Below are 12,543 nucleotides of genomic sequence, written 5' to 3'. Positions count from 1 at the left end.
TCACTTTTGCAAAAGCTGATATATAATAATTAAAGAGCTAAGGAAGGTCAAAGATAAAATATCTATCATACACATTTTATAGTGATTTGAAATGAAGCGAGGTCTCATAGGGCGATCTGCTTTCAGAAACAGATGGACACCCATCAGCAGAAGTGAACTGATGGTGAAAACCGGGCCACTGTGTCTGCTCTAAAGACTCCACGCTTTCCTGCTACTTTCTTTCGAGGCTAATAACATGAAGAAAAAAATGAACAGTAAAATGAAATAATTTCTCCAGATGTACTCTGAAAGAAAAGAGGAAAAATCAGCTTAATCTTAAGTCAGGAGAAAGATTAGTTCTATTGTCATAAATTTGAAAAATGAGTAAAATTATATTAAAAAGGAAGGTGCAATGGATAGATGCAATTTTATCTTTGAGCATGATCCAGACACAATTCATAGAATTTACAAAGGTTCTTCTGTATAGCTTCCACCTAAACATAACTGGGAAAAAAAGCACAACTAGTAGAAAAATGTGATATGATTATTGTACTATTATTATTATATCTAGTTGTTTCCGTGGGTCCCTAAGAATAAAAAAGACCTGAAAACCAGTCTAAGTATAGCAGACATTACAAACTGTTATAGGAGATACTTTTTACTATTAAGTTCCTCTCTCCTCTTCCCATATTTTATAATATCATATATAATGCTATAAGCTTACACTTCTATAAAGAACACATACTCCTTCTAATTAGTAGCAAAAGCCTTTTAGTAGTAAAAGGAAGATATAGTATATTCTATTATCACAGTTTCATTTTACAACTTTTCAAAAAAATAATTATACTCTCCCATATCTCTTCCTCCCTTCCCTGCAGCTCCAGCACAAACCACGCTTTTCAGGGGTGCTCTTGCCATCAGTTCAAAGTGAGTTGGAAAGAAACAGCAGCTGCTGATCTCAGTAACAGTGTCGACGCCAAGGTGGGGAAACCTAAGACACTCAGTACATATCAACAGCAACATAAAAATCACACAGTTTATAATACTAAATGGTAAAATGACCACTCTAAGATTGCTGCAACTCTATTAAGCCTTGGCAATTAGGAACTGACATCAACAGTAATTGCAGCCAGAGCCAACGGTCACGGCTTTCCCGTCCACAGTGACCTCTCTGCTCCATTCTGCCAAGCGTCCCCTACTCTCTTCAGTATGCCTGTCCCACCCCAGCGGAGGTTAAGCGCACAGGTAGGTGCCTGGAGCCGGACCCATCTCTTCCTCATTTCCACGATCTTAGATTAATTAATTCACTCATTAAGTTCATTTTCTTTGAGAAGGAGTGATATCTTCTTCATAGAGCTGTAGGATGAAATTCCATGAGATCCTATTTTTTAAACTTTAAATAATGTTCAAAGAGGAGAGTAAGCACTTAGATGTTACTTGATATAGTTTCTAATAATAATTTTTAGTAGCATATAGCTTGAACCTGTATTTCATAAGGACAAACTTGTGAGTATCAAACTTTCTGCTTACATAGACTGTAAACACACATCCGTAACCACCTTTACCGTCTTTCCTCCTTACACAGAGGAATCATGCTTAGGGTTGACCCTGTACTCCAGATCCACCTCCACCAACCCCTCCTAGGATCTTATTTCCCCGGTTACTATCTTTCCACTATATTTTAGATCCTTGTTTGTCTATGGGCTCAGGGTCTCTCTCATATTTGTAAGATCATAGTCCCTCCTGAGTATCACTTCCTCCTCTAGCCCTCCCCTATCTTCTTCCTTTATATACAACTAGTCAGGGGTCCACGTGAACTATTTTTATACATTAATTTCCAGTTTACCCTTTAACCCACTGGAGCCTGGAGTCCGTTTCTACCCTTCACTGAATCTGCTTTAGCAAAGGTCAGAAATGACCTCCCGACTGCAAAGTTTCACAGATTCTTTCGTTTTCATCTCACAGCAACCAATGGAGTCAGCAATTCTCTGGAAATTCTCCACGGCTCCCCGTCCCACTTCTCTCTGGCGCCTCTTCTCCGCTCTGACCGCGGCTTTGGCACCTCCTCGCCCGGCCGTACACCAGGCTTCAGTTCTGCTGTTGGCCTTTGTCCCTTCTCGTCCCGGAGGTGCCCCCTGGAATGACCACGACTGCCCGTGACCCTGGAATGTCGCGTGGCGGGGGGTGGGGGTGCTGAAAATCCACCCGAGACTTATCGTCTGCCCCCGTTTATGCAGTTCCTTCCCATCCTCTACTCCGCTGTGTCCACGGTTCCACATTAGCGAATTCAGTCTCCCGTGAATCACGCCGCATGCAGTGCTCACGGCTGAAAAATCCGCCAACAATTGAACCTGTGCAGCTCAAACTTGCGGTGTTCAGGGGTAAACTCCCCTCTCAGCAGTGTAGGCCCTATCTACGTCACAATGCCTGACGCACTGCTGCGGATGGATAGGGAGAGAAAGGCCGACCCTTAGCCATTAGCACTGGGTGACTTGGACCTTTGGAGCAACTATACTTATCCCTGGGGCATATTCTCTCTGACCTCATTCTTCAAGCTTAAAACCAAGCTTAAAGGATGATGTTCCTGGAACACTCTAAAAGTGCTAAGAGTTTTAAGATGAACATTTATTACAGCTCTAAGTAGAAGCGGACAGTAATTATCAACTTGGGAGACCTGCACCATGGTTTCTGAAGAGGACTCTGTTCTCAGGCAGCTTCCTAAACCCTAAGGTTTCTGATACTGGAAGGAAAATACTGCACAGGGCAGAAATGGAAGATACGATCTGTTTAACTAGGATGACACCAAAGTCTAGGGATTTCAAGTCCAACATGGGCTTCCGCTCTTCTAGTTAATAGTAATATCATTTTATCATTAAAAAAAAAAAAAGGCAAAATACAAACAAAACACGTTTGGGATTCTGAATTCCTACTAGAAAATGTAGCTCCAAGTCCATACAAAATGAAAACTCAGGATAGACTGGAGAAGTTAGAGCTGACACTTGAATAAAAGGAAGAAACTTTATTCTGCAGAGCTCGTTCTGACATCTTTATTTTTCACTGCTTAAAGTTGAAGATGGTGTCTAATGACGGTACTGGGAAAGAAGAAATAAGGGGTAAATTATCGTAATCAAACCATTTCAAACCTAAGACTCTTGGCTATGCAAACTAAATGAGAAAAGAGAGCAAGATAAATTCAATCAAGAAATTTTCTATGAAAAAATAAAATGCTCTGACACCTAATAATTACTAGCTATTTTCTCAAACAAATGAAGGGTGAGAATGATGCCTAAAGACACATTACTACTCCTCTGTGTTCACTGCAATCTATGTCTTTTATCCAGGATGACTCACTGGAGCTCTCTACCACCCTGATTGAGCACCAAGCATGTGATTTCACAATGCTGTTTATTTAAAATGCACTTAAAGCATGAAATGAAAAGCTTTCTCCTTTTTCTTAAGAAGCTTGTTAATTAAATGTCATGTGAAGTTGGATCATAACACACTAACGCAAAGATTATCTACATACGTACAGACAATAGGTTGGTGGCAAGTCTGAAAATCTGTACCCTCAGGTGAGAATAAAGTCCAGCTTGGAAAGTGACCAAATGTTGGCTGATATTCACCAATGTCAATTTAAAAATGCACAGATTCCAGTTTACAGAGTACAAGGCACAAGTGCTCTACCTCATTAAAACAATCTAAAATAAAGTTGAAATAGTCTTGATTTCCACTGAGAGAATACAGCTGTGAGAGAAGTGAAGATGTTCTTGAGACCCTATGAGGACTTAATAAAAACGTCCGTAGTTAAACTGGACCCTAAGCTGTGTATTAACTCTTGATTTTTAAAAAGGCATTGAAAACATTTTTCATAATTTGATGATTATCTTTTTAAAAAATTCTGTGTATTTCTGGTTAGATGTCATTCTAAAAATTATTCAGTTTCTTTTCTTTTCTTTTTTTTTTTACCAGAGAGCACACTGTGTTCCCACAAATCTGGGAGGAAGGCGTAACGGGAAATCAGATGAAGGCATGCTTTAGCCCATCACTCAAATAATCAGATATCTGAAAGTCACTTCTTCATAGAATGTTAAGACTGAAAGGAGCTTCAAGGATCATTTCAACTAATTTTCTCATGTTAGATAAGTGATTTTAAAGTCAGGAAAATGTCTTCTATTTCTGTAAGGAGAATTAGGAAATAAGCAACTTAAACTGAAAGGATTATGTTCATTCATATTAGCTTGTCTGGTCACAGAGGACACTGCGCCATCTCCACATTGTGCGGATGAAGACACATGGGCCCTAGCAGTGGACTGGGCCTGTTTGCACGGACACGAGAAGGGGGACACTCACAGGCCTTGTGGGACTGGAAGCACTTGGGATGCTTTCTCAGTCAGGCCTCTGACTTCAGGGACACACAGGACATTTCTAGGACAAATCTGGTGAGTCAGCCAGCAAGTGAGGATCCATCTTTTAATGATCACACAACTGAACCGGAAGAGAGTTAGAGCAGACAGTTCACCACGAGTCGCCCTTTGGAAGGGCTTCCTAAGAGGCTCAGAGGTTAAGAATCTGCCTGCAATGCAGGAGAGGCAGTTTCGATCCTTGGGTCAGGAAGATTCTCTGGAGGAAATAATGGCAACACACTCTGGTATTCTTGCCTGGGAAATCCCTTGGACAGAAGAGCATGGTGGGCTATAGTCCATGGGGTCACAAAAGAGTTGGACAAGACTTGGCGGCTAAACAACAATAGCCCCTTGAAAAAGCATATAGGATTCTGTGACTCGGTATCTGAAGAAACTTAAAAGGTCTTAACATTTTTAAAAAGAAGAAACATCTCAGCACCTTCCTTGCTCCTTGAAAGTGAAAGTTGCTCAGTCGTGTCTGACTCTGTGACCCCATGGACTATACAGTCCATGGAATTCTCCTGGCCAGAATACTGGAGTGGGTAGCCTTTCCCTTCTCCAGGGGATCGTCCCAACCCAGGGATCAAACCCAGGTCTCCGCATTCCAGGCAGATTCTTTATCAGCTGAGCCACCAGGGAAACCCAAGAATACTGGAGTGGGTAGCCTATCCCTTCTCCAGTGGATCTTCCTGACCTAGGGATTGAACTGGGGTCTCCTGCATTGCAGGCAGATTCTTTACCAGCTGAGCTACCAGGGAAGCTCATCCTTACTCCTTGAATATTTCTAACTAACACAGTGACCAGGGTTTCCTCTGGGTTCCTGCGAAAGGCTGACTTGGCACTGTCTGCGACTGTGTGCTGTGTGCCCATCATCACCCACCCACTACCCCTCAGTGCAGAGCCCTGGAAAGCAACTTAGTGTTGAATACGTGTTTCCTGCTATGATTTTCACGTGACTGGTGTGGGTATAATATTTACTGCAAGGAAGGGAGGGAGGAGGGGAGGGAGACAGGGAGAGAAAGGCACTGCCTAGGCCCCCAGGGAGCAAACAGGAGGAGAGGTTTGCGTTCTGGACACGTCTCACACTCGGGTGGCTTGGGAAAGGGCACAACCAACTGATAGGATAAACTAGTTTCTGTTTGCCAGACCCTCTGAACATGTTTTTAAACAAACCTTCAGAGCACAGCCTGTGTCCTGAACTCCAGATACCATGTGTTTCCAGTTGCAATGCCTTTTCATGAATTGATAGTCCTAAAAAATTCTGCTCATGTTTGGAATATACCTTATGTAATGGTCACATTGCTCTGCTGAAATGGGTCATTCATCTGACTTATAACTAACATCAGATATGGTCATGTAACACCTCAAAACCCAGTGAACTTTTGTTTCATGCACTTTCCATTGTTTCAGAGAATGAGAGAGTGGTCCATATGGCCCCTTCAGGGTGTGAGAGGGCACAGAACCAGCAGTTTCACCAAATAAATAAATAAATAAAGGTGCCCTCAGCACACAGGAAAGCTTTTTGCTCTCAGGGTCCCGGTCAGGTCGGCCAGCTCCCGGCACCTGGCATCAGTCAGGGGGCCTGGTCTTCAGGGCCTCCTTCTGCCTGGCCCAGGCCCGCTCTGCACTTGCCACCTGTACTTCAGACACTGCAGGAAACAACTCCCTTCGCTTACTTGCAGTTGGAATTAATCTCTCTCTCAAGATATCCAAGGAAACAATGGAAGACTGCATCAAGAACAGAGGGTTCCCAGTGAACCAAGACAGGAAACTAAATTTTTAGTTAACCAACATTTTTTTCTTTTTACATTTGAAAGACATGCCAAAGGCAAATATATTCTGGTCTGAATACCTGTTTTCTAGACTCTAGAGATAAAAGACATTAGAATATTCTCTAGGGACTTTCCTGGTGGTCCAGTGGTTAACAATCTGCCTTGCAATAAAAAAGACATACAGGTTCAGTCCTTGGCTGGGGAACTAAGATCCCACGTGTCACAGAGCAACTAAGTCCATGAACCACAGATACTAAGTCCAGGCACTGACAACAGAATCCAAGCACTGCAACAAAAGATCCCTCACGAGGCAACGAAGACCCCCGGGCCAGAATCAAGCCCTGACGCAGCCAAATAGACACTATTGTTTTTAAAACAGAACATGCTCCAGAGCCTGGTGTAGAGGCTATCATAGTCCGCTAATTCAGAACCACGCACTCAGCAGCCACCCACACCCCTCTCCCTTAACCATTCCATCAATCACCTGACAATTTATTTTAAGGATAACATAATTCACTTTTGTCACAACCAGACCTGTCACAAAAATACCATCATAAAGCTTACCAAAAAAGACCTGCAAGAAAAGGACAGACCCAGTGGGGTCAGACACAAAGCCCTGACTGAAACCCACAGAGATCTTCTGAAGCTGTGTGACAGCAAAGACGCATCTCAGCATTTGATCAGCAGATGACTCACTCTTGGATAACAAAACGGGAGAAAGCTGATACCTGTATGTGGACAAGTGATGGAATTTCCCCACCAAGAATTTAATCGCTTTATCATTAATCCACAGCAATTTCAAAATTTCAAAGCATATATAAACTGTTATATTAAAATGATATTAGACTCCTCTGCTGCGAACACTTCATATTCCAATAAAAATAAATAGTGCTCTGTCAGGTAATACATTTCCCAAGCCCGGTCTCAGGGGCACTGCAAGTACCATAACCAAACATGGACAGGAGTGCATTTCTGCTCAGCTGGAAAACAGACAAAACCACTTGCTTCACCACAGATGCTGCACTGTGCTCTGCCGAAGAGAAGTTCTAGAAACCGCAGTCCGTTACTCACACAGCGTTTCCCCTCTTCACCCGATGTCTTCTCCAGTTCACCCATACACTTGGCTTTTATTGTGCTACTTGCCGTTCATTGCATAACACCTCTATCACTGTAAGCCCAAGCTCTTTTGGGGGGTAGACACCAAGTCGGTTTCTCGTTCCTCCCAATATGATGTTTTGTAAATGGTTCTGATGTCACTACTGCAATTTTCTGTGGATTTCCTTTTTGCTTGAAAGTCAGAGGCAAACACGGTGAAGTAGGGGGAGGGGAGGGGCCAGAATGGGAAGGAGGTGGTCATGCGGCTGGCAGGTGGTATACAAGCTGGAGAAACAAGACAAGGGCTCAGGACCATGTCAGGAACTGTCCAGGGGAGAGAAAGAAAGAAATGGATCTGTTTCACTTGCGAGAGAACAGACACTGGGGATCCAGGATTTGCAGGTCACGGGAAAGGGGGTGTCACGGGGGCACGGAGGGGCAATCAGGGAAGAACCTCCTAAAAGCAGCTGTTTGCAGGCTCTCTGCCTGTGTCCTCACTCACCCCCTCTGGCTTCCAAGCCTGCCACTCCACTGGAGCTTCCTTGTCAATAACTTCCTTGTCGCTGGATTCCAGAGTGACTTTCAGATCCCTACCTTAGGCTACCTCTTTCCAGCCCAGAGTGCGGCTCCAGGCCCTGAGGTCTGGGTAGCCCTCCCCGCCCCCCCCCCATCTCTCTTTCTTCCTGCCGCCCCCCACTGTCCCTCGGGTCCAGCACACTGCCCGGCCCCTCTCACGGTCCCTCCCTTCCAGGCACACATGAAAGGTCTGTGTCCCACTGTTCTGCCTGCTTTTCAAGCTCTGAGCAGCATCACCTCTTGTGTATTTTTTTTGGAGGACTCTCCAGACCCCCTCCGGCCCCTGATCTGCATATCCATCTCTGTGTCAGACTGCTGATTTCAGCACCAGGAACTGAAGTGCCCAGGCAGTGTGCTTCCCCCTTCCCGCGACTCCTACCATAGTTCAAGCTACTCTGGTCTCTATGACTCCAACACTGCCCCCAACCCACACCCCATCTTAGAGCCAGACTGATCGTTCTAAAATATACATCTGATTGTGTCACGCCCCACTAAAGATCCCTGGATACTCCCACACTGCTCCAGGAGAAAAGCTCAGCTCCCAAGCACGGCCTTCTGGAGCGCCTGCAACTCCCTGGACGCGCCGTGGTCTCTGACATCTGGGCATCCGTACACATTCCTCCCTGCCTGAATCCTTCACGTGACTAACCTCTGCATGTCTTTTCAGGGGAGGTCTAGACATCACTTCCTTCATCAGTCCTTCCATGATCGTCTCTGCTCTTCCTGAGGCTCCGTGAACTGTCCTTCCACGGCACGTTGCCTTCTTTGTAGCACAGATTGAATTGCACTGAAGTGGCTTTCTTTTTGCCCACTCTTTTACTTCTTTTATTCATTTTTTGGGATTTTTTTTAATTGGAGGATAGTGCTTTACAATATTGTGATGGTTTCTGCTGTACATCAACCTGAATCAGCCACAGGTAAACACAGGTCCCCTCCCTTCTGAACCCCCTTTCCGCCTCCCAGTCCACCCCACCCCTGTAGTTGTCACAGAGTACCAGGTTGAGCTCCCTAGGTCAGACAGGAAATTTCCACTCACTATCTGTTTACATATGGTAATATATATGTTTCTATGCCATTCTCTTTGTAGCACTTTTTACAATAGCTAGGACATGGAAGCAACCTAGATGTCCCATCGACAGAAGAATGGCTACAGAAACTGTGGTAAATATACACAATGGAATATCACTCAGCTATAAAAAATGCACTTGAGTCAGCCCTAAAGAGGTGGATGAACCTAGAGCCTATTATAGTGAAATAAGTCAGAAAGACAAAGACAAATACCATACATTAACGCATATATATGGAATTTAGAAAGATGATCGTGATGACCTTATCTGCAGGACGGAGGTGAAGACGCAGACATAGAGAACAGACTTTTGGACGCAGTGTGGGGAGGGGAGGGTGGGACGAATTGAGAGAAGAGCATGAAATGGCTCTTTATTTGTTGACCTTTTTAGACAGCGCGTAAGCTCCTCTAGAGGCTTATTTGCTCTCAGGCATGCGTGCAGTGCACAGCGTTCTAGAAAACTACGGCAGTCTGGACCTGAAGATGCGTGCGCTACCGGTTTGCTTCCTGTGAGGGTCAGAGTCAGGCTGACAGTTTGTCAACCTAAGCTCAGCTGATAATAGACGCTTGGCTTTAAGTGCCGATCTGGGAATCATGAAATGCTTGAAATGCTGACAATTCTATGATTGTTCATGTTTCCTGGTAACAAAAAGGAAGACTATCTGAAAGTGGGTCTGAATTAGAAAATCTTAAAAGGTTAGTTACACGAAGTATGGCAGGTAATAGAGATAGCCTCACATTCCCACAGAGGAGAGGTGGCGAGTGCCATGATGGACAGAGGAGGATCATGGTCCTGATCAGAGCAGGAAGCTGCCTTCAGAAAGAAGCTCCTGCATACTTGCTGAGTGTTAGCCAAAAGTTAGGGGTTCTCTAATGCTCAAGTGGTAAGGAATCGGCCTGCCAATGCAGGAAACGTAGGTTTGATCCCTGGTTGGGGAAGATCCCCTGGAGGACGAAATGGCAACCCACTCCAGTATTCTTGCCTGGGGAATCCCATGGACGGAGGAGTCTCATGTGCTACGGTCCATGAAGTCGCAAAGAGTCAGACATGTCTTAGCAACTAAACGATAAAAGGAAGCCAGAAGTTAGTGGAATCTGGTTGATATGGTAAAGGGTAATAAAAAGTTCTCCAAAATCACTTGTTTTAAAATTCTAGCAGTTAAAAAAGACATACAATAGAGCTATGTATTTATGTAAGAATTGCTTGCTGTTCAGTCGCCAAGTTGTGTCTGACTCTTTGTAACTCCATGGACTGCAGCGCGCCAGGCCTCCCTGTCCCCTACCATCTCTCAGAGTTTGCCCAAGTTCATGTCCATCGAGTCGGAGATGCCATCCAACCCTCTCATCCTCTGTCACCCTCTTCTCCTTCCGTCTTCAGTCTTCCCCAGCATCAGTCTCTTCCAATGAGTCAGCTTATACAAGAGGAGTCTAATGGAAAAAACACTAGCATGGTTCCGACCACCCTTCAGAAGCCTGAGGAGGCAAACCAACCTCTGAGCCTCAGATTCTTAATTTAAAAAATGGAGACCATATCCTCCTATAAAGTTGTAGGGCTCAAATATAAAAAGTACCCCCAAAACTACATCATACTAACAAACCCATGTTATTTCTGGCTGAATGGTCACTACAGTAAGTGGGCTCAATAAGCCTGCCAGTCCCTTCCTGCCTCAACGGGGTGGGATGCTCTGATTTGGGATGACTGTTCCCTTAGATATTATATCCAAAGCAATGCCCTGTAAAGATGTGTGTGTGTGTGTGTGTGTGTGTGTGTGTCTTTGTGTGTTCAGGGGGCATGCAACAGAGAGAGCTGTAAGCAAACAGGCAGGGATATGCGCCTTAGAGGCATGAGATCTTCGTCAAGTCTTCGGTTTCCTAAGGAGTCACTGAAAACCTTCGTGAGCCTGTTTGCGCTGGGACGGGAGGAGGGGAAGCCTGGCTGAGTGGGGGTGGAGAGGCTCGGAGCATCTGCCTGGCGTAGGCTCAGCCATGCCTGGCTTTCCTTCTGGTGACTGCGGGTTTTTTTTTGGGGGGGTGGTGGTGGTGGTGGTGGTGATTTTTACTACTATTCTCACTCTTAATGAGGAAATACTAATTGGGTAAAAATCATTAGGTTATTTCTTTTTTTTTTTTCTTTTTTACATATTTATTTATTTATTTTTGGCTATGTAGGGCCTCAGTTGCAGCACGTGGGATCTTTCATTGCAGCTTCCCCCCAGTATGTGGGATCTTAGTTCTCCGACCAGGGATCGAACCTGCCTCCCCTGCCTTGGGAGGCAGATTCTTAACTACTGGACCATCAGGGAGGTCCCTACGCTATTTCTTAGCTGAGCAATCTTGAAAAGTTTTAAGTAACTGATGAGCAATTGATACTGGAATGGGACCCCAAGCCGCCCGCCCTGCAGTGGCAGAGGCGATCTGTGTGTGTGAGGTGTGTACATGCTCAGAGTAAAAGCAGGGTGGGCTTCGATGTCTTCGGGAGACTTATTTGACTCCTTTAGTTGGGGAGCAGAAGCCCTGCTTCCGTCGTCTCACAATGCTGCCCCCCCTTTCAGGAGCCAAGGTCTGGCAGCTGCAGTGGATGGGGGCTGAGGTGCAGCAGCTGCCCACCTAGAGAACACGGGAGGAACCTCTGGACGGGAAGCTCTGATGCTGAGAATCTGATCTGGGCAAGCAAGGTGTGGAAAATGAGGATGGCGGTAGAACGTGTGTGCTGGCGAGACCCTGGAGAACACGCTCTGTCTGATTATTTTCTCCCCACCCGCCAGGCATGGCCCCGACCCTGACCCAGGCTGAGCGAGACTCTGCCACGCTGAACCAAACCAGTCTGGGGCTGGAGGAAAATATGCCTTTTTTTCATAATCTTTCATCCAGATTACAGAGAAGTGGCTATATGAGGTAAGGAGAGGAAGGGGTGAGCTGTCTTCTCAGCTGTACTTGAATCCCAGGTTACATGGAAGAGCACCATGCCTCCTGGGAGCACAGGCACCCAGCGGGCCCTGCGAGGGGCACTAGCTGGCACACAGCGGGGGGCTGTCTGGATCCTTTGGGGGCCTGGGTGTTGGGGAGGGCAGCACATAGCTCACCCTCAAAGGGTCTGGCATTCTTCTGGGGGAGAAAACTGCTTCTTTAGTAAAACAGACAGTTCACAAACTGAACCGTGACACCATTTCTTTCACCTTCATGATTCACTAGCTACTTGAAACATAACTTTTCATTATATTTCTACTCCTGGCTACCCTCTTGTCCAGCCTGTGAGACAAATGTCCAAAGCTGTTTGGGGACCACCCTACTGGTCCAGTGGTTAAGACTCTGCCTTCCAATGCAGGGGCTGGAGGTATGATTCCTGGTGGTCGAGCTAAGACCCTACATGCCTTGAGGCCAAAGAACCGAAACAAAGCAGGAGGGATACTGAAACAAATTCAAGACAGACTTTAAAAATGGTCCAGGTTTAAAAAGTCGTCTTAAAGAAGCTGTTTCTGCCGTTCTCGGACCACGCCAAGTCTCCCAAAACTGTTATTCCCCTTCCACTGGTTAAAAATGCACCCCTCCCCCCCCCACTTCCTTTTTCTTTAACCTTGCCTGCCTGGCAAATGCCTGATCATCACTGAGGTATGGTGGGTTCAAGGTGTGTTAACTCCTCAGGGAGGCACTC

At 45.4% G+C, this 12,543-nt stretch overlaps 1 protein-coding gene across 14 annotated transcripts in view; it reads right to left on the bottom strand.

Moving 5' to 3' along the window:
* Positions 1-12,543, bottom strand: part of PSD3 (pleckstrin and Sec7 domain containing 3) — a 589,734-nt gene that overhangs the window by 37,010 nt on the left and 540,181 nt on the right. The gene's annotated exons all lie outside the window — the stretch shown is intronic.

Source organism: Ovis canadensis, chromosome 26 (genome assembly GCF_042477335.2).
Source record: "Ovis canadensis isolate MfBH-ARS-UI-01 breed Bighorn chromosome 26, ARS-UI_OviCan_v2, whole genome shotgun sequence".
Lineage (NCBI taxonomy): Eukaryota > Metazoa > Chordata > Mammalia > Artiodactyla > Bovidae > Ovis > Ovis canadensis.
Note: the sequence above shows the minus strand (reverse complement) of the source record. Positions and strands in the feature narration are given on the sequence as shown.